Below are 27,265 nucleotides of genomic sequence, written 5' to 3' on the forward strand. Positions count from 1 at the left end.
CGTATTTTATTGAACAAATTGTTAGCTTGATTTGCACATATTACCTGTGACATGGTTTGAGGGGTATCTGTTTGTACCCTTGCCACGGGTTCCGCGATGTTAGGCATGGGTCCGTTGGACTTCACAGTACTGCATGACCCACTCTCTTACCAAGTTAGTGACTCCTTTGCCCTTGTCTTTCTGCTTCAACTTCTCTCCAAAACCCAGACTGTGATTAACATAACCAGCTATAATCTGCCTCCTACACCTGGGAGTTGAGCAGGACAAGGCAGAGTCTCAGTGGGGATGGAGGAATTCAGAATCATTTGGCTGGAACTACCACAAACGGGTCCTGTACAATCGATGGGCCCCTCAGTGCTTCATGATAGGTAACTGTATCCCCTAAGGCTGTTTCCTCTCCCCTCTACGATGATTATTTCCACCCGTTGCTCCCCTCCAAAGTGGAAGCTAAGGAGGAAGTAGGGTTCAGCAAGCATTTGAATCCTACCTCCACTATTTATTTGGCTTGGGCAAATTTCAGAGCTTCTAGGAGCTTAAGATTCCTCACTTGTAAAATGGAGAAAATAACATTTCCTTCAGGGTTGCCATAAGGATTAGAGACAATCAATAGAAAGCGCTAGTCACACTTGACGTGACATGTAAATGGTGAAAGCGTTACCAGGTCCCCCTTGTCAATTAACTCTCAAGGAAGGCAGCCTCACTTCTCACGAACAGGGTAAACAGGGGCCATGAAGTAAGACCTTTCTCAACATCCTGCAAGACCACTTAGTAACTACTCATTTATTCTCCCTTCTCTTTTGTTGCATATTGTCCCTGCCCCCCTATAATGTAAATTTCCTGCCTTTATTTCAATGACTACATTTCCTTAACCAACCCCAACTCTATTTTTTCTTTAATTTCCACTGTTCATTGGTTCATACTCATTGGCTTTCAAACTAGTTTATACAGTACAAAAACAACAATTTTCCCCAAAGGAAAATTTTGTGGCTTAGATCTTCTGTCCAAAACCATATTTCCTCCCTTATTATCACATCCTTTCTGTGATTTCAAAGGCTGTGGTTTTTACTAAGGTGTGCCCTTGGAAGTGAACAGGTCAGAGGGTTTTCACCCTTGATTCTGCTGGAGTTGCTGGTTTCATCATCCTGGGCCACTCCGTTTGGTGTCTCAACATCGTTTTTGAGCATATGCATGCTCCTTCAAATCCCAGTGCTATCTGGAAGCCTCCGGTGTCCCAGATCTGTCACTGACATCTTTTTCCAGATTCCAAAACCTCATTGCTATTGTTGCTCCTTTTGTATTTTGTGGTTTTTTTTTTTTAAACTAAATCTATTGGTGATTTCTGGAGGAAATAGATTTATTTCTTATAGCTTGAATTCCATCTTTCAACTTATCCTAGCAATTGTGTATAATTTTTAATATGAGTGCAAAGTGACTCTCCTTTGTAAGTGGTTCTGGAAAGTTGAAATGGGCAAAGAAAATTTACCCATGACAGCCTGGATTGCCTTCTCATTATTTAGGTAAAAAACAACCTGAACTCTTCAGAACTACACATAATGGACAAAATGGTGTTTTATATAACAAATTAAACATATCCCAAAGCAGCACCACTAATGCATCTAAATCCCTGCTATTGAAATGTTAAATTAAAGAATCAACTAATATCTTACATATTAAGATGCAAAATTGAAAACTTACCTATAAAATATATAAATTGGTTAAAAAGAATTATCTAAAGCTTCTGTGTGAGGAGGATAATTATTGGTAAATTCGCAGCTCTTAAGGCATTTGTTGTGGACAGTTGATCCGATGAACATTTGAGGGGAGTTTTATGATCCCTTTTTTTGTTACCCAGTTAAACTTCTCCTAAAAATACAATCAGAAATTTATGAGAAAGGAATCAGAACTCATTAAAGAGTAAAGCTGATATCAAATTTCTAATTTATGGACTTTCAAAATTTTAGCCTTCTGCCCTTTTTATTGATTAAAACGCTTATTCTTTGCTAATCTACACGGACACATTACTGAACTCTAATTTGTCCTTGCTAAACACATCTGAAAGTAAAGGCGTCAGCCACACTAAACGACACCTACTTTTAAGGTTTTGTGTTAAATATATCTACACGCCAACTGTACTTACATCAATAGCTTTATCCATGTTTAATCATTTCCTTGGACTTATACTTCTAGCAATATGGCAGATTAAACAGAAACAATTAGGTTTTGAGTGAATTGGAACAAATATATTTTATTTATTTTTTTCTTTCAGCTTTACTGAGATATAAATGACACACAGCACTGTATAAGTTTAAGGTGAACAGCGTGATGATTTGACTTGCATATGTCTTGACATGATTATCAAAATAAATTTAGTGAACTTCCACAAATCTCAAATAGATACAAAAGAAAAGAAAAAAATTTCCTTGTGATGAGACCACTTAGCATTGACCCTCTTAACAACTTTCATATATAGTATGCAATAGTGTTCATTACTTTAATCATGTTGTTCATTATAGACCCTGAGTATTTATTTATCTTATAACTGGAAGTTTGTACCATTCATCCAGCTGGGAAGACTCAAAATTGAGGTGACTTTAGAATAATCTGGGAGCATATTTACTCACATGGCTGGTGGGTAATACCTGGTTATCAGCTTGTACTCACATTGGGCTGACAACCAGACCAACTGCATAGGACCTCTGCACATGGGGTTTTATCTGTGCATCCCACAGGAGAAAACATTTGGGGTTCCTCGTAGTGTGGAGGCTGGGCTCTGAGAGCAAGTGTTCCAAGAGTGTGTCATTGTTATGACGTAGCCTTGAAAGTCAGCTAGCATCACATATGCTCTGTTCTAGTGGTTGAGACAGTCACAAAGATCAAACCAATTTCAAGCTCAGGGAGCATATATGCCCCCCACTACCAGATGGGTTGAATGTCAAGGTCACATTACAGAAGAACATGTTGTGCCATCTTTAGAAAACACACTGCGTCACAGAGGATAAAATCCATGAGAGAGGCTGAAAAAGTCTAACATATGAATAATCAGAATCCCAGAAAGGAAGAAGATAGCGGCAGAGAAGAAATTTTCAAACAGAAAGCAATTGAGAATTTTTCACAAGAATGGAATACATGAATCTACCAGGAATCACAGTTTATACCAGTAAGGATTTTTTAAAGAGAAAGTGTACCTTTCCATATTTAATAAAAGATTCAAACAAAAGAAAAAAAATGGAGGAAATTCTTAGGACAAAAGAAGAATAGAAGAATCACCTAATAAAATAAGGGATGGCTCCTCAGGCACAAAAACAGAAGCCAAAAGGCAGGAAACTATGTCACCAAAGTGCTGAGAAAAAACAGCTCTCACCCTGACACTGTCTTTGGAGCAACACTGCATTTCATTAATGAAGGTGAGCTATATTTCAGGTCATCAAAAACTGAAAAAAATTACCATCTGTCAATCTCTACTGAAGAATTTTAAAGGATGTATATTTTTGTAATTTTTTAGCTTTACTGAGGTAAAATTGCCATACAGGAATTGTATCTATTGAAGGTGTACAACTTGATGTTTTGATACATGTATACATTAAGAAATGATCCACATAATCAAGCTAACTAGTGTATTCATCACCTCAGTTAGTTACCTTTTTTTTTTTTTTTCCTTATCAATTGATTTTCGCCACTTCTCAATTCATAATTTTTTTGGTTTGGGCTCGATTCTATTATGATGTTTTTCAATTAAGACTCAACTTTTTAGGAAATAAAATTCAAGGCAAAACTGGGAGGAAGGCCAGAGATTCCCCAAATACACCTTGTTCTCCCATATTCGTAGCCTCCTCCATTACCAGCATTCCCCTCCAGGGCAGTACATTTGTTACAACAGGTGAAACTATATTGACACATGATAATTACCCAAATGTCATATTTTACATCATAGTTCACTCTTGTTGCTTTGCTTTCTATGGGTTTGAACAAATGTATAATATGTACCCATCATTATAGTTTATACAAAGTATTTTCACTGGCTTAAAAGTCCTCTGTGTTCTGCCTATCCACCCCCTATCCCAACCTCTAAACCCTAGCAGCCACTAATCTTTTCACTGTCTCCATAGTTTTGACTTTTCCAGAATTTCATATACATGGAATCATACACTCTGCAGCATTTTCAGATATATATATTTTTCATAATTAGTAGGTGCTTTTAAATGGGTGTCTGGGTTGGTGACCTCAGGAAACAAACAGGAGAGAGGATCTGGAAGAGGTTCTTCTTTGAGGCATGGGAAGCACTGTTATGGATACTGTCTTACAACACAGGGAAGGACGTTACCAATCATTCTTTATACTGTGCTTGTAAATATGTAGAACGGAGCCAGGGCTAATCTCTGTTGAAGCTCTGCTGTATTTTCCAAGTTTAATTCATCTCTCAGTATATCAACAACAAAACAGGATCAACTCTTGTTTTCACCTTTCCCTTACTGGAGTCTTTATCTTGTTACCATGGCAACTCATTCCACAGATCTGATAATAATTAAAAACTAACCAGGACAGCCTCCTCACCTACTGGAATTGGGAAATAAACCCTCCAAAGTACAAAGACAGGTAAACACTAAGCCAGCTGCCAAAAAAATGTTTAAAGTTGTACAACTCCCTGTAAGGAGGAAATATATTAAAGATAAAATTGTTTGAGCATTTAATGGTTAATTCTGCTAAAAAAAAAATCCTTGTTGACCACAATGTGAATTAATAACATATTTTACTTGACTCAGAATTATTATATGGATTTGGGGTCTGGTTATGCTTTGTATTTAGAGAAGTAAGATGACAATTTGCCAGTTATTAATCTTTTGAACACATAGGAAAATATACCGTACGAAGGACAAGTCCATGTTCACTCTCCTTACTCTTAATCTCCAACCACTGGTAGCCAGTCCAGTTCCTTCTCTATAAAAAAAGCAATTTTAACTGGGTGTGTGTGTGGGTGGGTGGGTGGGTGGGAATATATATCAGAACTCCTTGACCTGGCATTGTTGACGTCTGGGGCTAGATCATTCTTTGCCGTGAAGTGCTGTCCTGCAGAATGTTTACAAGCATCTTGACCTCTGCCCACTAGAGGCTTCTAGCATCCACCCCCATCTCAGCTCTGTCAAACAAAACCCTGTCTAGACAATGCCAACAGAGCCTGCTGTCCCAGAGCAATCTTCTCTGACCTTATTTTCGTTCCACTCCACCCATACTTCAATGAGCATGGGTCTCCTGCAAAAAGGTTCAGATCTCAGCTTACACCTGAGATGGTAACAGGCCAGAAAAAGCTCCCGCAACCATGATTGTGGGGGCATATTCAAGAATTTCAAAACTGCCACAGCAGGATTGGCTCCGTGCACCCTCGCAGCATCTCTGCATATGCCACAGGAGGTGGAAGTTCCCATACATGGACTGAGTGTGTTGCAATCTCTCTAAAGTGGAGAATGGCTGAAACTCTTACTATGAAAGATCAGAAAAAAATTTTTCAAATTAAGCCCGACTTTCATACACTGCTGATAATGTAAGTTGGTGCATCTTCTATGGAAGGTAATTTGGAAGTATATATCAGAATTGTTAAGTGCATATGACCTTCAGTCTAACAATTCTGTATCTAACGTATTCTGTCAATCTGCTTGCATACGTGTAAAATGATATATTTGCAAATATTCTCAAAGAAGCTTTGCTGGTGATCGCAAAATATGGGAGGCAACCTAAATATTCTCACAAGTGTGATCATGTTAATAGATTATATCCATAAAACAGACCTGTAATAAAATCATACTTCATTGTAGATCCACTTATATTTTGTGAATTTTAAATTGTGTGAATATACCACCCAGACAAAAATGAAATATAATGAGCCAATATTCTTGTAGAATAAGCGAGAATACCTAGTTATGTAGCAAAAGCCCATTGATATTAGTATCACTTTAATTTAAAATATATTTTATTTTAACATATGTGAGATAAAAAAAATTATATTTTGAAAACCATTTTCAATTAGATTAATTGAAATACGGGTAATAAACCCACTGACATTGTGGTAACATTCCAATACTTCTGTTCCTGCTTCTTCCATTAGTCTTATTAGCCTGGGAAACAGCAGAAACGAAAGGACCTAAGAAAATTAGCAAAGTGTGAGCAGCTTCACAACCTTTGCCAGCAGCTGATTTTTTTCTGTTTTTAAGGGGGATGAGGTCATTCTTATAAGTGTGCAGTAATGTGATTTTAATGTGTAATTCCCTAATAACTAAATATGTTAAGGAAACTTGTTTATCACCTGTATCACTTTGGTTTCCATTTTTGTTTTTATTGTTTTGTTTTATTGTGTCTTTTTTTCCTTTGTCATTTGGAGTTCCTTCCATATTCTGGTTACCAATTCTTCATCAGGAATATGTTTTGGAAATATTTTCTGCCACTCTTTGGTTTTCATTTCCATTAAAGTGTTTGAAAAAGCACACATTTAAAATACTGATTAATGACACTTATCTATTCTTTTCTTCTATGGTTCCTGCATCTTTTCTGGGTTACTTGGAGCCTGTTCTGTACAAGCACAGTTAAGGGGGCAGCCAATAATTGGGGAAGATGAGACAGAACTTATTGTTCCCCCTCTTTGGCTCTATCACGTACAGAATTTTCTCCTTCACTCTCCTCTGATATTTCGGCCAGTAAAACTGTAGATTTTTACCAGAAATTTAGCCACTTCACATGGGAACAACTGTGGTCTGCCATCAGGAAATAAACAACAAACTGGGAAACTAACTCAGTGTCATTACTTTCTTTCCAGTGTCAACATTCCTCCCACCTGCTTTGGGTTGGTTTAGTTACTTTGGACTTGTTTCTTTCTTCCCCCCCCCCCCCAGTTGTTTATTATTATCCTAGGATGAGTTATTCCAATACAAGCTATTTCGTTATTACCTGAAGAAGACATCCTTTTGGTGGTTTTACTTCTGGGGAAAGAAGATTTTACCACTAAGTATATTAAAAGGAATTTATTTCAAGAAAGTCAGTAAAGGAAGAGCAAATTTATAATTTCCCAATGATAAATAACATAACACGAAAGTGCAATGATATAACTATGTAAGCAGAATTGACAGTTTTTTATTCTAAATTTACTTCTAAAAAAAGTAATTCATGAGCATTCCAAATGTGTGGGGTTTTTTGTTTGTTTTTTGGAAAATGGGTCTATATTCTTTAAAAGTGCATAAAGTGAGGGACTATTGCTAGAAAAAAAAGAATGATAATTGGACTGGGAATGATGGTAAGTGTAAATTGAAGAAAGAAGAATTAAAGAAAGCAACTTTATTTATTTCAGTTCTCCAGTGAATTTCTCATTTTGCATTACCAGTCACAAAGAAAATCAATTTAATACATGATTAAAATTTTGAAATGTTCCTAATTGTTTTGTTCTTCACAGAATTCTAAAGTGCATTATGCTAATAAAATTCATGCCATAACTATTATTACTATGCAAAGATGAAAAGAAGTATACTTTTTTTGCACCATCCAGAAATAACATACACTGTTTTCAGTCCTCCTCAGGCAGCTATTAGAAATGTGCCTGTATATTTTCAAAGTGTTTCTGAATTGATATAATAATAATTATTTTCTGCTCTGTGACATATGTTTTAAGTTTAGTCAATGGAGTTGAAATGTAAATACTTCCAGATTTGTGTCCATTCAATTAATACTTGTAAATATCTTAGTACATAAAACAAAAAGTTACTATTTTTAGAAGCATGACAAATTCTTTTGATTTTCAAAATGATAAAAACATAGCTAATGCATACATTTTTAATCTCAGAGAAATAACAACATATGGCATATAATAGTAAATTACTATTTATATGAAATTCTCCTACTTTAAAAAAATCGAGGCATATATCATGACATTCAATATTCACAGTGATGTTTCTAAGGTCCTGCAAAATTTTGACTCTTAGGTAAATCAATGCTTCTCAACCTGCCAGCATCCCAATCAATGAAGAACTTCTGAAAATAAGACTCAGTCATAAATACGTTTTTAAAAAATTTCCCTAATCATAATGTATAAACAAAATTAATAATTACTAATAAAGCTCACCAAAAAGAGGTGCTTATTATATCTCAAATGTTGTTTTTCTGATAAATATATGTATATAGGTACATATTTAAACTATTCTCTTTGCTTTTCCATTTTGGTTATTTCTAATAACATATCCTCAAACTCAGAGATTCTTTCCTCAACCGTGGTCCATAGATTAACGAGTCCAACAAGGAATTCTTTGTTTCTGTTGCATTGTTTTCGTTCTCTAGCCTTGTGTTTTGATTTCTTTCTTAGAATGCTCCCCTCTCTGCTCACATTCTCCACACGTTCTTGCATGTTGCTCACTCTTTCCATCAGCGCCCTTATTATATAGATCATAGTTGTCTTAAATTCACAGGCTGACAATTCCCACATCCCTACCATTCCTGGGTCTGGGTCTGAAGCCTTCTCTGACTCATTAAATTGTGTTTTTTACCTTTTTCTTTGCCTTATAATTTTTTTGAAATGTGGACATGATGTACTGGGTAAGAGGAATGCGGCCATGGGCCTTCAGGAAGGTAGTGGTGAGGTGTCGGCGAGGGGCAGTGTGCTACGGTGCTGACTAGCCCTCAGCCTTCTGGTGAGTGCACACTCTTGGGCCGTGAACTTCCGTCAGTGCTTCTCAGCTATTACTTCCCTCCCAGGTGGGACAGGATGGACAGAGGGTCTTGACGTGGATGTGTCTCTCTCCTCGTGTTCAAGGCTGGCGAGAGCTAGACTTGGGCACTTCTCTTCCCCAGGGCTTGTGAGACACATAAGAATCCAGCAAGGTTGACTCTGGTAAAATAATTCATCTCGAGGGCAGACCTGGTTAAGGATGCTCTCGTGCATTTACTTTTCCTTTCTCCCGGCTGGAAAACTAAGGGCATTTTCCTCAGATCTTCACTGTGAGAATCTGTTAGAGTTCAGGAAGTAAAACCCAAAAGCCTTGGGGATCCTCATGCTCTCTGTGAAGTTTTAACTCGCAGATCTGTCCACACTTAGTCCCCACAATCTGGCAGTTACGGTCCTTGTCCTCCTACCCTAGCGTGGCTCCCTGCGAGGTGTCTGCTCCTGCTCCCGGGTTTCTGTGCAGGTTAGCTGGGAGTCTCTGCGTCTGCCGCTCTGTTTCTCCAATTTTGAAGGCAGTGGTTTGTCCTGTGACCACACTTCTCTGAGGGATCAAAGAAGAGTTGCTGATTTTTGAGATGTTCAGTTTTTCACTTGTTGTTAGGAAGCAGTGATGAATTTCTGAACTCACGTGCAGAAAACAGGACCCTCGAATTCAGTTTTGATTTGTATGCTACTTCATAGAGTAACCTTCAGACAGGTAAGGGAAGGAATAAATTTTAAATATAAACTCACTTTTAAATATTGTCATTGAAGTGCCATGAGATGTATGTACGGGTTTCTCGGTTGTTCTATTTATTTTTTCAAGTGTGATGTATATGGTATGAAAGAAAAACATATGCAGTTAAGCATTTATCAGTCCTGGTGTTGAATATAAGTTCACTGAACACTACATTATGCTGTTAGACAACATTAAAGTGTAAGTTACAGGATTATATCCAGTGTCATATTATTAAATACCTTTGAAATGGAAAATTTTTTACTTTGTGGAGTTTTTACTCACCTAGTATGACTTTTCAGCAGAAAAGGAAGGTATGAAATCCGGATCCCTCACAAATCTTGGTTTTCTTTAAGAGATGCCCCCCTGCAATCAGGCATCAAATCAATAATCAGAGGTTTTAATGGACAACATCATGTTAATTTTAAGAACAGGTTTAAGAAAGGAAGACATTTCTGATATTAGAGAAATGTACTGAGTTTGTGGCTAGTGTTCCTGTAGAGCTGGGGCCACAGGAAAAGGAGACGTTTCCACCCCAGGCCACTCTTCACTGTGGATAGATCCAGGTCAGAGGAACTGCTCTGAGAAGGCCTGTTGCACCATCTTTTTAAAAGATCCTGTCACATCTAATCACAGCCTGATGTGAAGTGATGTGTTGAAGAAATTTTTGTTTTAATTTTTAAGCTTTTGAAGCAATATGTAAAGCAATCAGATTAATAATTTACTTAGTCTTTTAAAGTGGTGGTCATATGTGGAGATGTCATTACTGACTCACCCAAAAACCTCTCTGCACTTAAAAAAACAAGATGCAAATGTAAGTCCTCAACCTCTGGCCGCGCTCAGTGCTCTCTTATCCCTGACTCTATCTCTGTCACACACACACACACACACACACACACACACACACACGTACACATGCACAAACCAGAAAATCTAAATTCAGCAATCAAAATTCATTCCCGCTTCATCTTACATTAATTCTTCATAGGTGTTAAAAAAAAAAAGTTTATGTGGTGATCTCTGAGTTATTTGGATAAAAATTCAAATTATTTTCTACTTACATTGTGCTAAATTGATTTAAATTAATAATTTAATTTAGTTATATTGTGTTATTGTGTAACCAGCTACACAAGGTAAATGATTTCTACTCCGTTTGATCCTTCATATAGTGAACAAATAAGAAATGGGACTTTTAATATATACGTTTGCATCATTGAAAAAATGAAGATTTATTTTTAATATGAAAACACTGAGAAATCTAAAAATTGACCTGAAATTCTGTCCAGAATTAACATAAGTAGTTATTTTATCATTCTATAGACAAAATATAGAACATTCAGGGTGAAATACCCTATTATTATCAAAATTGCCCAATTTTATACCACAAAAACATTATTTCACTGAAACATGTAAGGGATAAAATTATTCTGTTTATGCTGCTCTTTGACGAACAAACTAGGAAATATGTAATTGTAATTTAATATACAAAAAACAATTTACATGTATCAACATTTTTATCTAAGCTAATTGCCTGAATTTAATGATATTTTCATTTTGTTTTAGCTATAAAGTCTCACTAAAAATATGACTTAAAATATATCATAAAATAGCAAATGTTAAAGTAAAAGCATATGTAATTAAAAAGATTTTTGCAGAAAATCATCTATTATTGTACCAAGTATTTCTCAAGTTTCATGATATGTACTTCATAAGTTACCATTTATAACAGGGGAACAAACTCAGAAAATCCATCCTAAATTATTTTTTCCCCACTGATTAATTACAGAGCTAAATGCTGATGCAGTTGGAATATTTCCTCCTTATATATATTTTTCCCTGAGGGTAGTTTGACGATATTTACACTTCAGTCAATAATTTAAAAAGCTTGCATCACAAAATATTCAAACTCAGACAGAACACACCAAGCAGCTCCCAGTTCACAGCTTTACTTGTGGACTGACTGATCCATTGATTGATTCACACAACATCCACCTTCAGAGAGGTTTTAAGGAAACTCACATCAGCACACACAATGTAGTAAGATAAAACACCATGGAACTCAGTGGACCTGGAGAACAGGCCGTTTTTTTACTCATACATCCTTATCAGGCACTGCTCCGCAGGTCACACAGTGCTAGTGAAGCACCCTAATTGTTTGACAGAGAAATAAAAGGATTCATCAAAGAGAACCTAACCACACTGAGTCACAGGCTGCAGAACGTTCTAGAACGTCACCTGTGGGAAGTCTGACCACTCACGGGGCTGCAACTTGGGCAGTTTTGCATCTGGCAGACATTTCACAGGCGGCCACCTGACCATCGTCATATTATACCTGCCTGCAGACTCTTACTCTGCTTCCTAAAGTGGGGGTGTGGTCTTCCTAACCACAAGCTCACACGGAAGAAGCAAGAATGGAATTTAAGTTGCCAGTGCTGTGGGAGCTTAGGAAAGGGCAACCAGGACACTAAAATGCTCCCTGCTGTGGACCTAGGCTGTGCCGCCGGCGGGGCAAACAGCCATCAGCCCCCTCAGCCCCGAAGGAGAAGGACCACAGCCTCAGGCCAGGCCACCAGCACACTCGTTTTCTCAGGGAACTGATTCAAACAGAGCCTAGTCAAAGGGCTCTTTATGGCTACATACGACCTCTTGATTTGTCCTATTGGTAACATTTAAACTTCCAGTCAGTGAAATTATGCTCAAATTTAGTTTTATGAAAGTCCCCATTACTTTCCCAAATTTACTTGCTTCATAGATGTGTAATTTTATACCACTTCTCAAATGTGAGGCAAAATGAAAACTTTGACCGGATAAAAATTGTCCATTTTGACAAACCAGTGACTTACCCTTTTCTTTCCTAAATTCGATAGGACAAGTGAAGCCTAGGAATGTCATCAAACCTCTATGTTTTCCCCAAATTCTACTCTGCCTTCTTTACTCAGCCCACTGGTCAATGGATTATTCACCAGGTGCTTAGGGTGGGACCCGGGCTAGACCCCAAAGACACAAACCCTACAGGACCTACCGTGACCTAGATGGTCATAAAATTCTAGCTTCACTGGGGTAGATTGTCTAAACAAGTAAGTAAATAAATCGATAAGGGAATGATTCAAAACAGTGATGTCTGCTGTAAAAGCGGTAAATGGTGCTGAGACAGAGAGTACGAGCAGGTGGGAGTGGTGCCGAGTGAGCCGCACAAGCCCCAGTGAGGGCAGGCGCTGGGCTGGGCTGGGAAGGAATCCGGAGATGGAAGACCAGGGGGTTAGGAATTCCGGCTCAAGGACTCTGGGCTAATAGCCTCTGATCTGTTTTCTGACACTGTGACTATTTACCCTGGTCTACAGTACAGCAGGCGTGAGTATACAGAGACGGTCTGTTTACCTTCCCTTTTCTTTGCTGTCCCTTTTACAGTGCACGTCTCACCTCCGTTCCTAACCCAGCCTGCATTTCTCTCCATTCTGGAAGAACTCACTGGGCCTGACGCAGGACCCACATTACCTTTTAAGTCCTTTCTGATCTGAGGCCCGGGGAACCGCATACGCGAGCTCATCTAAGACAGGAGGTGTGCTCTGCGCTAACACAGCCTTCAGTCCGGCCCCCGCGTGTGTCAGCAACACAGGAGTCCAGACCGCGGAGCTATCAAAGGAGGCAGCCACCGAGAGCACTGCCACTCCCACTTCCAGAGTCACACACCAGCACCTGGCCTGTGTCGGTTACAGGGATATTGCTGTACTGATGAGGGCACAGCCTTGTTATCTGAGGACCGGCCACCAAAGCTTCCAATCACAGATGACCCAGCTTCATCGACTCTTCTGTTGCTGACAACCTCATCTTCAAATTGTAGGTGTAATGTACACTCACCCTCCACCCCACTACTGAGAGTTGTTTTATTTTCCCTATGAATCTGTGGTGGTGGCAGACTAATGCCCCTCAGAGATGTCTACATCCTGATCCCCGGGTCCTGAGATTGTCACCTTACATGGCAAAGCAGGGGCTTTGTAGGTGTGATCGCGTGAAGGACCTTGAAATGGGGAGGTAATCCTGGATTTCCCGACTGGGTCCAGTCTAACGACATGAGAACTTGATGGCAGAGAACCTTTCCTGGTGTGGTCAGAGAAATACGTAACAGCATATTTCAGATCATATTATTGGATGAGAGAGATACAGCGTTCCTGGCTTGGAGGATGGAGGGAGGGTGTTTTGTATTCTTTCATGAGATGATCAGTCAGGCACAACCACAAGAGGAGACACAGGAGACATGGAGGGCAATGAAGTTTGTTGCATTCACAGGTCCTAGAGAGGCAGAGTAACCTCACGCCACGAGGGGCCGCGTGGAGGGAAAGACAAGAAAGCCAGCTCAACCCAGCCGAGAGCGAGCACCCCTGCGGCAGTGCCTTTAACGGGGGCAGGGCGAAGTTCACGAGCAAAGCCCCGAAGGGGTTTCACTGGTGCATGCGAATGTCGCTAGGTCACAGTCAGGGAGAACAAGAGGGGACCCTGTGGCAGGACCCCCTACCACACAGGTGCACCTGTTCACCTGGGATGGGTAGTCACAGGCTGAGGGGAGGTGGAGGCATTAGGAAAATACTGTAAATTAAAATTTACAGCACGATCAGCCTTGTGGTGCCTCAGCCCCAACAGGACTAACTGGGATGAAAACTCCTGCCGCTGGGGCAGTGGGACAGGGCCCCGAAGGCAGGCTTGGTAGAGACGACAGCTGGGAAGGGTCCTGTTAAGCTCACGACGAGGGTTTGGTTCCCACGTTGCGCCGTGTGGGAAGACTGCGTCAGGCTCCCCGGGGTTAAGGGAATCTGTTGGAAGATCTGTTACGTTATGAAAGGCCTTAATTCCTTGGCCCAGGCCTCGTGCCCTGGCCTGCACCCGCCCAGAGTTGTATGCACATACAGCAGGAGGTGCCCTGAATGGCACAACACCCCGCCTCCCACTTCTCTGGCTAGTAAATAGTCAAGAACCAGTCTCTTATCCACGGCCCCATGGCCCCTGGGGCTCCCAGCAAGTACGGGGGAAATGTCTGCAGTCCAGAGCTGCCAAGAGGGTTGGTATAACCAAGAACTCTCCTGACATATGTCAGCCTGGCCACTTTCCTCGCCAGGGCCCCCTCCCTGTGCCACAGAAGCAGAGGATCCCCAAGCAGGCTCTGGAGATACGCCAGGTTTGAAACCTCTGTTCGTCACCTCTGGATGTGACCTTGGCGATTACTGAGCCTCCCCAAGCCCCACCTTTGTCATCTCTGAGCTGGGCATAATGTGTAGCGTCCACCTTCTTGTGTGACCAGGAGAATCAAATGAGCCAGCATATTTAACTGCTTACAGTAACAGTGGGCATATAGTTAGGACCAGAAATCTGTACTTTTCCCAGGGTAATTACAGCTCCTGACATTTATCTGAGAGGGGAAAATTTAGAGGAAAAACAAGCCATCATAAAACATTGACTTAGAGGCACAAAATTTTAGAACAGAAAGAATTCTAGATGTACTGTCTGATCCAAGCTCTTCATATTCTGAAACCAGGAGGAAATTATTTGTTTTGTATTGCATGCCCTCGGTGGGTTAGCAGCAGTAGCAGGCTGGAGTCAAAAACAGAACTGAATGCCCTTTTCACAGAGCTGAGACCTCTCGCTACAGATGATTCTTGCAGAATCCAAGTGGAGAATTTATTTGAAAACCACCAAGGAGTGTCAGGGGAACAGACCAGGGTGACAACGTGTGCATTCTGATTAGATTCTTTTGCTTATTTTTTCTCTCTTATAACTCATTATTTTTATTTCTAGTTTTCTACCTATGATGAAGAAAATGCTTATTATCAACTGTTCCACATTGTGAGGAGACAATAAATTATTTATAAACATCTTCTAAATCTCAGCCTAGATAAAGAAAGACCATCTAAGTCATTTACCATCAAAGCTGTTACCCTCTGCGGCACACCACGTTGTGATAAGTCTACGAACGTCACGAGACAGAGTCTGGTGTTGCCTGTTGGGTTCAACAGGTCTTGGAACCCTCCAGATAAGAAAGGCTTAAAAAAAAAACTCTCAAACCCAGGACACACACACAATTACACCAAGAAAATAGTCAAAATTGGATGGTCTAGTTCTAATTCTAGCCATTTACCAAGAGTGTTCTAAATAAAATGGGCAAATTCTTATATGATGCATCAGAATTGCCCTTTAAAAGTCAAAGATTTCCTTTTGCCTCCATGGAAATAAAATTTTAATTTGTGTGTCCCTAGAAGCAGAAGACTGGAGGAAAGAGTGACTATGTAAAGGGCTGGCTTTCCTGAGTTGAGATTACTGACATAAGCTTAGGTCGAATGAAACTGTATCTCTTACCCCAGATACACAAATTACAAATGTTTTGAGTTTCACCATTGCCAGGGTGTGGTGAGTTTTTGCTTCCCAGGCGGTTGCTAAGGTGTTATTTGGTCCTGTGCACACGCTGGGTCTATTCCTCGCTCCGCGGCCCAGTTTGTTTGGTTGGCTCAGTTTATTCCTATTGTTTCTAAACATCAAGTTCAAGTCTCATTTCCTCCAAGACACGCTTGCTGATCCTCACTGGAAAGGGCTGGGGGTTCTTCTAGGTGAGACCCTGTTCAACTGCTGCCATAGTGATTATCACACCACGCCTTCATTGTTCTGTCCGTCTGTCCTGAGCAGGGAGCAGCTAGAGCACAGGGACTGAGCCTTCCATCCCTGTCTCCCCAGCACCGGACACAACTCCTGAGGCCTAGTGGATCTTCAGTGGATGTTCAGAGAAGACCTGAATCAATTAAACTCCAGCCCTTTCTGCTCTCTGATGCCATCAGGGCACGTGCTGGCTTCCACACCAACCCTTTATTATCCTCTCATGAAGGAGCATTAGAATGCAAGTAAGGGAGGGTCACATTCTAAGAATAGCACTCAATCTACTTTGATGAATAATAAGCAAAGGGATAGTATTCAGCCATTCTAACTGGTAACAAATGGCTTGTAACATCTCATGTCAGATTATAATTTATAGATGTTTTCCAATCTGGAGTTGATTAACTAGTACCTGTGCACCAGGAAAAAGAAAGTTCCATGGAACAAATATGTCCCCAAAACACATGAAGACACAAATGTAATCCTGACTCATGACAGCTGTACCTGTATCATTGGCACCAGGTGCTTCCCAAGCTACCCATGTTGAACACAAAGATACCTAGAAGGGAAGCGAGAAGAACTCCCAAGAAACCCACGTTAAATGTTACTTCACAATAATACAGGTGTATCTGCCTATAGAAATACATGGTGACTCCTCTCCAAGGCATGCTAAGTGCTAAACATAACGGGGCAAGAGTAAATTTAAGAACTACTTACTGCTTCCATTAAATCCAAGTAGATTTATTTGGTAGCCAGGTCTACCCTGATTTCCTGCTTGCGATTTTTGTTTAAAAGAATATAACTGTTTACTCATACTATAAACTCAGATCATAGTCTTAGTTCACAGAACTACAACGGAAGTTGAGTAAAATCAGTTGAGGAATTGACATCAAAAAGAAACTTGATGAGATGAAATCTAAGCTGAAAAGGAATGTTATGACTTTCTTCCATGATTATTAGTGAAACGTCTTCCATGTGCGTACCTAATGAACACCCATCGGAGGGCTCCAACCTGTGTGACGTTGTCTCCTGGAAGTCAGGTGTGTGAGGGCACCAACCAGGAGACACCAACCCCACTAAGAAAGAGCCAGATGCCAGTGCAGGTTTTCAGAAGCAACGCCAGCAAAGAGAGATGATGCTTTTAAAAACAAAATGCTCTATGTTGTAACAATTTTTAAACATCTCCTTTCTCACTGGAGGTCAATGCTGATGGCATCTCCCACAGTAATTCGGTCTTATGAAACTCCAGTTTAATGCTCAGTTGTGTTGTGGTACCTTCGCTACCACACTGTGTGAAGGTGCAGACCACACAGCAGGAACTGGGTGGGGAACATAAAGACTGAGACTCCAGCCTGGCCCCCATACGCACTTGGGTACAGGAAGATCTCTGCACTAAGTACCTTCCAGTGATGAGAAGAAGTGAGGACCCACAACCCAGAGAGTCCACCCAAGAGAAACATCTGCCAAGATTCGCTGGGGTGTTTGAAACAGAGGCCAGCATGAGAAGTGGACATTGACAAGGCATGAAGGATGATTTAAAACATCAGATATGACAACCAGGGTGCAGCTTTACTTTTATTGTTACAATACTGTGCTAATCAAAGTCCATGAGCAACATATGCCTACATCCTAACGCTAAAGGAGATGCACAGGAGTGAAGGCAACTGACTTATTCAATTAAGTTGCAATAATTTATCTGAGATATCAAGGCCTCACTTTCATTTGTTTCTGGATGAGGTAAATCATAAGAACATTCCTTTTCTACACTGATATCCCCTATGGATCCCTGTCCAAGCCCATGTGAGCAAATCTTCAGTATCAGAGCAGTGACCAGCTTTCTGTGAATGGGAGACACTGGCTCAAAGACAATTGATGAGTGTGTGAGGGACTTGCACATCAATGCCTCAGTCTTTCGTGTAAAACCCATCAACGTCACACAGAAGACATCCAATTAAACATATCAAGGATATAATAGAAAGCAACGTTCTACATATAACAGGAAATGTGCCAACGCTCTTAGGAAGATAGAACCCATCTGTTTTACTCTGAAATTACTGGCTGAAAAAAAGAAAGAAAACACGAGAAAGGAAAAGGGAGAGATGAGAGCAGTTCATTATATTTGGATTTTTAATTCATGTTTATTTTTGTATACTGTTGGGTAGATTTGTACCTATTGAAATATGGAGTTGGTCCACTATTTAATGAATAATAGTTATATTATGAGACCATGCAGAGATTTCATTAAGGACTTTGTTCTTTTTATCCTACAAGCACTGAAAAAAATTATTGAAAGCTTTTATTAAGGGCAAGATGTGATTAAATTTACTTCTAAATCTACAAGACCATTCCCCATTGAGTACAGAAAATGGATTAGAGGATCAAGAATAGCTGTGTTGTCCAATTGGACTATTCCCATGTTTCTCTTTGACATTAAATGTCATGATTCTAAGATGAGAGTCTCCAAACATCCTTTTTGACTTGTGTACAGTGGCCGCTGCTGCCAGGGTGCCAGGAGTTGACGTCCACGAAGAAGAGGCAGAACCGAGTCAGGGTCCCACTGCTCCTAGAGATTGTGACCCCACTCTGTCATTATTTGGTATTGGCTGTTCTTTCTTTTCTGAACAGTGCATATAATGCCTGTCCTTTATCTATGCAAATCAGTATAGGTACCATATATAATGATATAGTTGATCCTACCGGAAGAATATTCCTCCTGATTTGTCTCTTTATGGATTTTCATTTTTATAACCTCCATGGTTTTAAGGTTAAACCCAGAGCCAAAGAGAAAATACCTGGTAATGTTGAGAGAGACATTTTACTATCATTGTCATTTCTAACATTTTAAGAAGCCAAGATATTTTTGTTTCCGAGAAAAACAGCACCTGCAGCAGGGACTCTTGCCCTGAGTTTTTCTTACCGATTTTAAAAACAGACGCCCAGAAGGATTTTTCAAACCTCTTGCCTGAAGAATGTGAGGGAGGAGTGCAGGTCCACGTATTAACGACACTTCTGGACAATTACCCGGGCCACCTGCACAGGGCTTGTCTTCGTCTCTCTACGCCAACACCCGTGGACATGCGCTGGTTTTCCTCTGGACTCAGAAAGGCAATGCAACATTCTCATCTGTTTGGCGTGTGCTGCAAAGAATTGAGAAGGAAAGAAGGAAGGCAAAACTAAGATTTCTCATTGAGCACTAGGGTGTTTTTCATTATAAGGTCACTATATTCAGATGATGAAAATTCCTCTATATTTTGCTTTATGGTGATCCTGCTTTGTGTCCAGTGAGAAAGGCATCTCCTATAGCAAAGCTGACAATCAATGTTTCAGCTTAAGCTCCTGTGATTTATTAGTTATTGAATAGAAACCAGTTTGATGTTTCTGAGGAAATACTGAAATTAATCAATGTGATGCTTAGATTAAAAAAGAAACAGACTTCCAAACTGGTGTATCAGGAGTCATGGAATTTAATAGAAGTGAAGAGCTTTTAGTGAATACTAGAGCCAAATTTAAATATATGCACCCTGATGTAGCTGAAGAGTCTGTTTTTGGGATGTAAGGAAAATGCAAGTGCAGTATTGTGGCACACTACTGATACAGGGCCTAGAAACATGAAGAAAAGAAGAAAGATTTCATATGTACATTTAAATGTACCAATTTAGACATTAAGAGAGGAGACACATTGAAGGAAACCAAAGCAATGTAATTGCCAGTCAATAGATTATAAATTAAATCCTCAACTAAGAGAGGCTGGGCTGTTAGCAGGAACAAAATTCTAACCGCTTACCACCTGGTGTGCTCAGTTTACTTGCAGTCAGCTTCAGTGTCATGAAGATACAGGTGTAATCTATCCTTTGAATTACGTCACAACCATTTGTTGAAAAGTCAAGTTTCATCAATAAGAAAAAAAATTAAACCCCCATTTAAACAGAGAGTTAAAGTAAAGCTAAAAATAAGAATATTTCTCATATTGCTCTAAATATACCACAACCATTTTATTTTATTTTATTTTTTTATTCACTATCTTCATATGATTTTGGACAACTTGTCTATATTCTGAAACAAGAAGATGAATTTGAAGCTTGTGGGAGCCTTTGGCATCTTGTCTACACTCAGCAGAAAAACCATTGCCACTGAGGCAAATTTGCTACCCCTAAACACACTTCTTGCAGCTGCATGTTGTAGTCAAGAAGGTAAGAATGTTGCTTAGTGGAAGATAAACCTCGCTGCTTAGATATTCCAATTGCTGTGGAAGATATAAAGAATAAAATAAACACAGGTACTCTATGCATTTTACTATTGCTGCCATAACAAATTACCACAAATGTAGAAGCTTAAAATAACAAATTTATTATCTCACAGCTCTTGAGGTTGGAAATCCAGTTGGAAATCCAGTTGGTTTGGCTGATATTTTGTTTCTAGTCTCACAAGTCTGGAGCCGAGGGGTCAGCAGGGCTGTGCTCCTTGCTGGAGGCTGTGGCGCATCCTCTCCCAGGCTCATGCTGCCTGTGGGCAGAATTCAGTTCCAGGTGGGTGCAGCACTGTGGTCCCAATTTCCTTGCCAGCTTTTGCCTGGAGGTCATTCTCCGCTTCCAGAAGACACCTGAATTCCCCGGCTCATGACCACCTTCATCTTTAAAGCCGACGTCAAATCCCTCTCCGGCTTCAAATTTCTGACATTCCTGCCTGCCTCAGTTGAAGAAAGTTTCTCAGCTTTTAAGGGCTCATGTGATCTGATTGGTCCTACCTGGATAGTCCAGGTAATCAACCCATCATTAGGTCCATAAATTTAATTAGGTCTGGTAAATACTCTTTATAAAAACATGTACATTTCTTTAATTTTTAAAAATATGCACAAGAGAAGCCATGAGTTTTCTGCAGGAATGTATGCATTAACAGAGTATTTCATACAGCTTTCCAAAACTAGTGTATCAGTCCAAAATTTCTTAATTAGATACATCATAATTTTTTAAGTTAACTTGAAATCCCTAAAACTACTGGACATCTAGACTTTTTTTCCAAAATCAAATTGAACAGAGAATCTGAATACAGTTTGTGTTAAATATGGTTTATTTTTAGCTTTATTGTTTATATCCTATGAATGTACATTTATTGTACCTTTGCAAACAGGATACATTTCTTAAAAAACTGATCAAAATTTTCCATACTTGTAGCTCCATCTGACAGATTACTGTCAACGCTATTCTACTTACATAATTATAGAACCCAAGAGCACGGGACTAGCAAAGGGAATACAACTGAATGGAACAAAGTCACAGGATGCAGAGCTTGCGGTGCAGACATCTTTGTGGGGCCATTATTCTTCCTAGCTTAGGTATGGTTTTCAAATAATACAGGAGGTTCAACAATTACCCCAATATAAGTTTCTGCTATTTTGGAATAAAATATTAGAATTTTGAATTTGAACTATTTGGAGTTACTTAGTACCAAATTATATTGCTTAGGAATTTTGGTAAACAGATAAGTCTCATATTGGTCTGTTACTTATGTCTCCCACTCCACATGTACACATGACTTGTGTATTTGTATTACATATAAAATATTATATATGGCATATAAATGCACATTAAAGGTATGAAGTAATGGTCACTGGATTTTTCTTATATGTATTGGATATTTCAATTTCTGATGATTAATTACTTTTTCTTTTCACAGCTCTTTGATGTTTGTTTTGTTTTTCTTGATTTTTGGGTTGAATGATTACCATTTATTTTCTAAGTCATTAGTAAAACTTTTTTTTGCGTTTTTAAATTTATTTTTATTTTAATTGAAGTATAGTCAGTTTATAATGTGTCAATTTCTGGCGCACAGCAAAGGCAGCTTCATTGTGGGAGAAAACTGTGCAATAAACCTGAAGTTGATCTTTTCCTCTACGTCTTTCCACCTGTAATTTAGTGAGTTTTTAAAGCTTTTACAAAATGTAATGCCTTATCTCTCAACCCAAATGTTGCAATTGTAAATAGGGAAAGTTTAAATTAATAGGGAAAAACGAAAATGATTATAGTTTGAATTTTATTTATCTTTATAGTGGTCCACATTATTTTTAAGGGCATAATGCTTTTGCATTCATATTTATTAGAAGCAAATATTTAACTTCCAAATTGCAGACTAGGTTGATTTCTAAGACACGTATCCCAACAAGGCCCCACAGAAGACAGATGGTTGCAAAGCCAGAGCCAGATGCTAACGCCTGATGCTTCAGAAATCTTCATTCCAAAACAATGACTGAAAGAAAGCACCCAGCACGCCTGCCCTTCACAGGAAGCCTTTGGCTTTTCTCAGGCCACAGAGAAAATACACCAAAACCCTTAAAAGCCTGAGTGACTTTCGTTGCTCTAATAATCTGTCACACTTCACACTGGACAGGAGACAACTTCGCTCATGTCAGTCCCAGTTTCTAAACAAAGCACTGAAGTTCAGGCCACCTTATTACTAACATTTATTATGTTCCCTTCTTTTTTAAAAAGTAAATTCTTTTTTAAACAACAGCTCACAATTTCCATTCAGAATGAAAGGCTGATTTTTAACACATTTGCCACTGAAAATTTCTAATGTAAGAAATTCAGAACAAAGTAAATTGAAGTCAATCTTTTAACACATTGCTGAGTGAAGGCAAAGACTTCTGCAAAGAGAAGATTACAGCACTCAGGGTTACATGAAAAGGAACCATGAAAAGAAAATGACAGAGAGGAAATATTAAATATGAGAAAACCTGCCCTGAGCAAATAGTGTACACTGATTTCTTGATATCGTAGCATTTCCAGTATCATTTGTAAAAACGTTCTACAAATTGCCCTTAATGTTTTGAAAGAAATTCAAAAGATTTAGGCAAATTTGAGAAGAAAATGTGCTTGGCTTTGGTACCAGAATTGGCCTCATAGCTTCAGATCCCAAGTCTCTGCCAGGCTGTGAGCCCTCCTCTGACATCACCCAAGTGTGTGACGTCAGCGAGCTGCAGCTAGAGTGACGTCACTTGGAGCAGTATAAGGGTGAGTCTGTCGCTCCATCCTCACTCATGGGGATGAGGTCGCACAAACCAGTATGTGGTGGCACAGATTTTTCAGCCTCACCGTGACAGGCAGTGGGTGACGGGGATACCAAGGTGTGGGGTCTCAGAGGGGCCCCAGTACAATCCACTGGTTCCCCCACCCAGGCTCTGTCTCAGTCGGGGAGCCAATGAGCAGAGGCCTCATCAGAGCATCACCCTTACACCTGATAGAGGCTCCTGGAGAGAAAAGGAGGCTCTGCGAACCCGGGAACCGGCGCCTCTCCCTCCTCCCGCCCAGGCCAAGGGCAGGGCAGCGCAGCAAACTCGCTGGGGCAGGCAGGTGCCCCAAACAGGATGGGACAAGGCTGCGCGGAACCGCTCCCTCAACTCACTGGTCCCAGGGTTCCTGCTAGACACGGCTCTTCCCTGGGCACAGGGAGGAGAGTGGAGAGAAGCCAGGAATCACTAACGGAGCGCCCGTCCCGAGACGGAAGAATCGGCGCTCTGAGTTGCCCAAACACACAGGCTTTGGGATCTGACACCCCAGACCTGGAGTCTGGACCCAGGACTTAACAGCACCTAAGGTAGGCAAGTTCCTGATTCTCATGAGATTTCAGTTTCCTCATATGTAAATACAGACACAGCTAATTATGTAGATTAAGGAATAGGAGAACAGCTATGCAAAAGACTTAGTGGTGTCTAGCACCTGTACGTTAATGTAAAAATTGTCACCCTAAACTAAGACCCAGTATGTTCAGTCGACCGTGTTTTGGATGCCTATTCGCACATAAACATCTGGCTACACACTGTTGCCCCGCGCACAGTGCCACGCCTCTTAATTCTCTCTGCATTTATGCTGATAGAAGTCAGAATATTCTGGACAAGGATAATGGCGCAGCTTCAGTCAAATACATGCAAGTGTAGCTAGGTTACAGCCAGATGCATAGACTGAGTGTTCGGACCTCCCCAAAATTCGTATGTTGCAACTTAATCGCCAGTGTGATGGCGTTAGGCGGTGGGCCTTTGGGAAGTGATTAGGTCATGAGGGTGGAGTCTTCTTAAATGGGACTAGCGCCCTCCTAAGGGAGACCCCAGAGAGCCCCCTCACTCTTCTATCATGTCAGGACACAGAATTGGCCTCTGTGAACCGGGAAGCAGTCTTACTAGACTTAAAATCTGCAAGTGTCTCAATCCTGGGCTCCCCACCTTCCAAACTGTGAGAAATAAGTTCCTGTTGTTTCTGGGCTTCCCAGTGCGTGGCGTTTTTATCTTACGTAGACGATGAGAATATCATTGCCTCCTGATGAGAGAAGGCCCTCCCCGAGCACCTATGACTTTATCTCACCTCGCATGATTAATATCATGTCCATCTCACGTGTCTGCTTTCTCCTCTCTGGCTGCCCCCCCGTCCTTTAGCATAAAATAGGCTCAATCAGTCATCGTCTCTAAAAGAAACCTTCCCTAAACCTTCACACCAGCTCTTTCTCATGCAGTTGACTTACCCGTACCCTTCCCCTTTCTTCCAAACTCCTACAAAGAACCATCTAGAGCCACCTACTATCTCCTTACCTCTCATTCATTGGCCAAGTTCCAAACACTGTTACTTCCTTGAAATCAGTTTGACGTCTTTGTCGTTTTTTGGAAATTGCATTTGCCAAGGTCAAGAGTGACCTATAATTTGCCACATCCAATGAATTATCTTTTCATTCAAGAGACATTTTCTATGTAGGCTGTAAAAATGTGTTTTGGGGACTCCTTGGCCTTTCACAAGCATCAGCCTCCCCCAACGTCCTTTACTGACAGCCCTTCTTCGCAGCTCGCCTCTCAGCCCCTCGTGCCTGCCCCTCCTCCTCCGCTCTCCCATTATCTGGTGTTGCTCACAAGACTGACACGAGGCTTAATTTCTTCTCTGTCTCTGTGCAATTTACAGATAATACTATACATCTCCATATCTTCAGCTACCACTGACAACTTTTAAATGTCTTTCAGCATTTTGACCTTTTTCTGAGGTTTAAATCTGGCTTTCCAAACTGCATAGAGAATAGTTGTAGGAAAACATCCTAAGGCAATTGAAATTTAAACTTCTGAAACCAAATCTCATTTTCTAACCCTAAACACACTCTGCTTCTCCTGTTTCCCTTATAAAGCCAAGGTGGTTTTGTGGATAATGGTTTATTAATTATTTTAAATCACTACCATTTGCCATAAGGAAGGTTCTATAACAGAGGAGTTCTTACTGATCTACAAAACACTCTGAGGTGGAGGTAAAACTGAGTTTATCAGTGAAAGCTGGAGTGAATTAAATGCTTGATGTAGACAAGAATTGTGTGCCCAGTGCTTTCCAAGAGAAAGAGTGAGGAATTAATACAGGGTAGGGAAGAACAGAAAAGAGCAGGTAGGTTGATAAGCTGGGGTTTGGTTTGGTACAGAGGAGTTAGTGACAGACTGTCAGTGTCGGGGTCGCTGAAAGGAGGCGCCGGTTACTGTAAGTTTCCACTTGTCCTGCCACCGGGTGACCCCACCCCTGGGCTCTGGGCACTGCCTCTGCTGTTGAGCCTCCAGCCTGCAGGGGAGCAAAGTCCTGTCCTGGGTAGCCCGCCCCTGGGTGGCCTCACCAACGCCTTCAGATTCCCAAATTTTCCATCACATGCATAAGCAACGCTGTGTAAATCTCCCCTGTGTTAAATACACCAAAGGGTTTCCTTTTTCTCGTTTAAACCTTCACTGATAAATTACTTATGGCCAAAGGTCCCCAACAAGCCCTAATGAGACATGTACACTTGCATTTCAGTTTGGATATCATATTTCAAACAATACAGTTTCTTGAATTTAATATTAGAAGAATATCTAAAGTATTAAATACATAATCTATTCCAAACAAGGCTATGTCAAGGGTAAAACAGTTATGGAATGTAACAATGTTTTCTTAGTATTTTGAACCAACCAGAGAAAGGAAGAAATGCCACTCGTCCATTCATTCCTCTGCACCTATTTGTTTAACACTTACCAGCACCTTCCACGAGTCAGAACTTCTCCTTTGTCTCTGCAGGAGAGGGATTAGAGCTCTGTAGACGGGGATGAGTGACAACAAAATCGGCGGCAGCAGCAACAACACTGGTTTCAGCCTCTGAGGAGCTCAGACGCAAGTGCAGGAGAAGAGTATAAACAAGTCATTCCTGGCTCCAGCCAGGTTCTGCTTCCATCTACACCGGTGCCAGCTGGGGAGGGAAGGACCCCGCCGTCATTTCTCATTAAAAACAAAAGATGTGATTTTTTAAATAAATATTTATTATCTCCAGTGTGTTTACTCTTACTGCAATGCACTTTTATGCATCTTCTGTTTGACTTTCTTAAGCTTGTCCTGTAAGCCTTGCATTTGCACAGCTGTTGGGGACAGACATCCATGTTCTTGTGTTAATTTGATTTATCGTGCAGGAGATAAATGTGTGCCCTGCCAAAAGCACCAACCAGAACAGCAGCGCAACAAGACCTATTTTAAAACTGACTACGTTATGTATTGCTTTTTTCCAATTCACTGAATAGTTCCCAGAGCAGAAATGCATTTAAATTTGATATTGCATAGACTTATCTGTGTACCGCCAAACGCAATACTTCATTTAATTTAAAAGCCAATGCAATCTGAGCTGTTCCCCACATCTTTTATGAAACGTTACAGCATGGCGTATACCTTGAGGAATCACAGATTGTGAGTGATGTCGGGCGGGTCACCTCGGCAGCTGGGGTGTCGCTGGAGAGCCAGACAGACCTCCATGAGCCACAGCTCTGAGCATAATTCGAAAGGGACACAAAGACTTTTTGGAAATCAATTGTGTGAGAGACCGAATACACAAATGGACAATGTCAGACCTCATATGAAAACAGAACTCTGACCCATGGTCTGCGGCAACCAGCCCATTATCTATGGAACCAGCCTTGGAAGCCAGCCTGCTCGCTGTGTCAGACACATAGGAAGTCAGGTCACTATCTCCAGTGACTCATCTTAGAAGCCAGCCAGTAACCCTTGTAACAACTGGCCAGAAAGAGCTAGGACTCAGTTAATAACTGACAGCCTCCTTATTTTTTGTCCCCACTTTTAATTTAGGACCAAACAGAGAAAACAGCTCTAAACAATCACACAGGACGCCCCACTCCTAATTAGCCTGCTTCCAGATTCCCCACGTCAACAGCCTCCAATCAGCACACACCCGAAACTGCCCCT

At 40.5% G+C, this 27,265-nt stretch overlaps 2 long non-coding RNA genes across 2 annotated transcripts; both read right to left on the reverse strand.

The window, feature by feature from the left end:
• Positions 1–6,912: 6,912 nt before the first annotated feature.
• On the reverse strand, positions 6,913–14,248 carry LOC141575209 (uncharacterized). The gene is made up of 3 exons (XR_012502604.1): positions 12,903–14,248; positions 9,693–9,773; positions 6,913–9,379 (listed from the first exon to the last, which is right to left on the reverse strand). It is a non-coding gene; the product is annotated as an uncharacterized LOC141575209 (long non-coding RNA).
• A 3,354-nt stretch (positions 14,249–17,602) lies between these two features.
• On the reverse strand, positions 17,603–26,834 carry LOC141575210 (uncharacterized). The gene is made up of 3 exons (XR_012502610.1): positions 26,735–26,834; positions 26,054–26,264; positions 17,603–19,177 (listed from the first exon to the last, which is right to left on the reverse strand). It is a non-coding gene; the product is annotated as an uncharacterized LOC141575210 (long non-coding RNA).
• Positions 26,835–27,265: the final 431 nt, after the last annotated feature.

The sequence above is a fragment of the Camelus bactrianus genome, chromosome 3 (genome assembly GCF_048773025.1).
Source record: "Camelus bactrianus isolate YW-2024 breed Bactrian camel chromosome 3, ASM4877302v1, whole genome shotgun sequence".
Taxonomy (NCBI): domain Eukaryota; kingdom Metazoa; phylum Chordata; class Mammalia; order Artiodactyla; family Camelidae; genus Camelus; species Camelus bactrianus.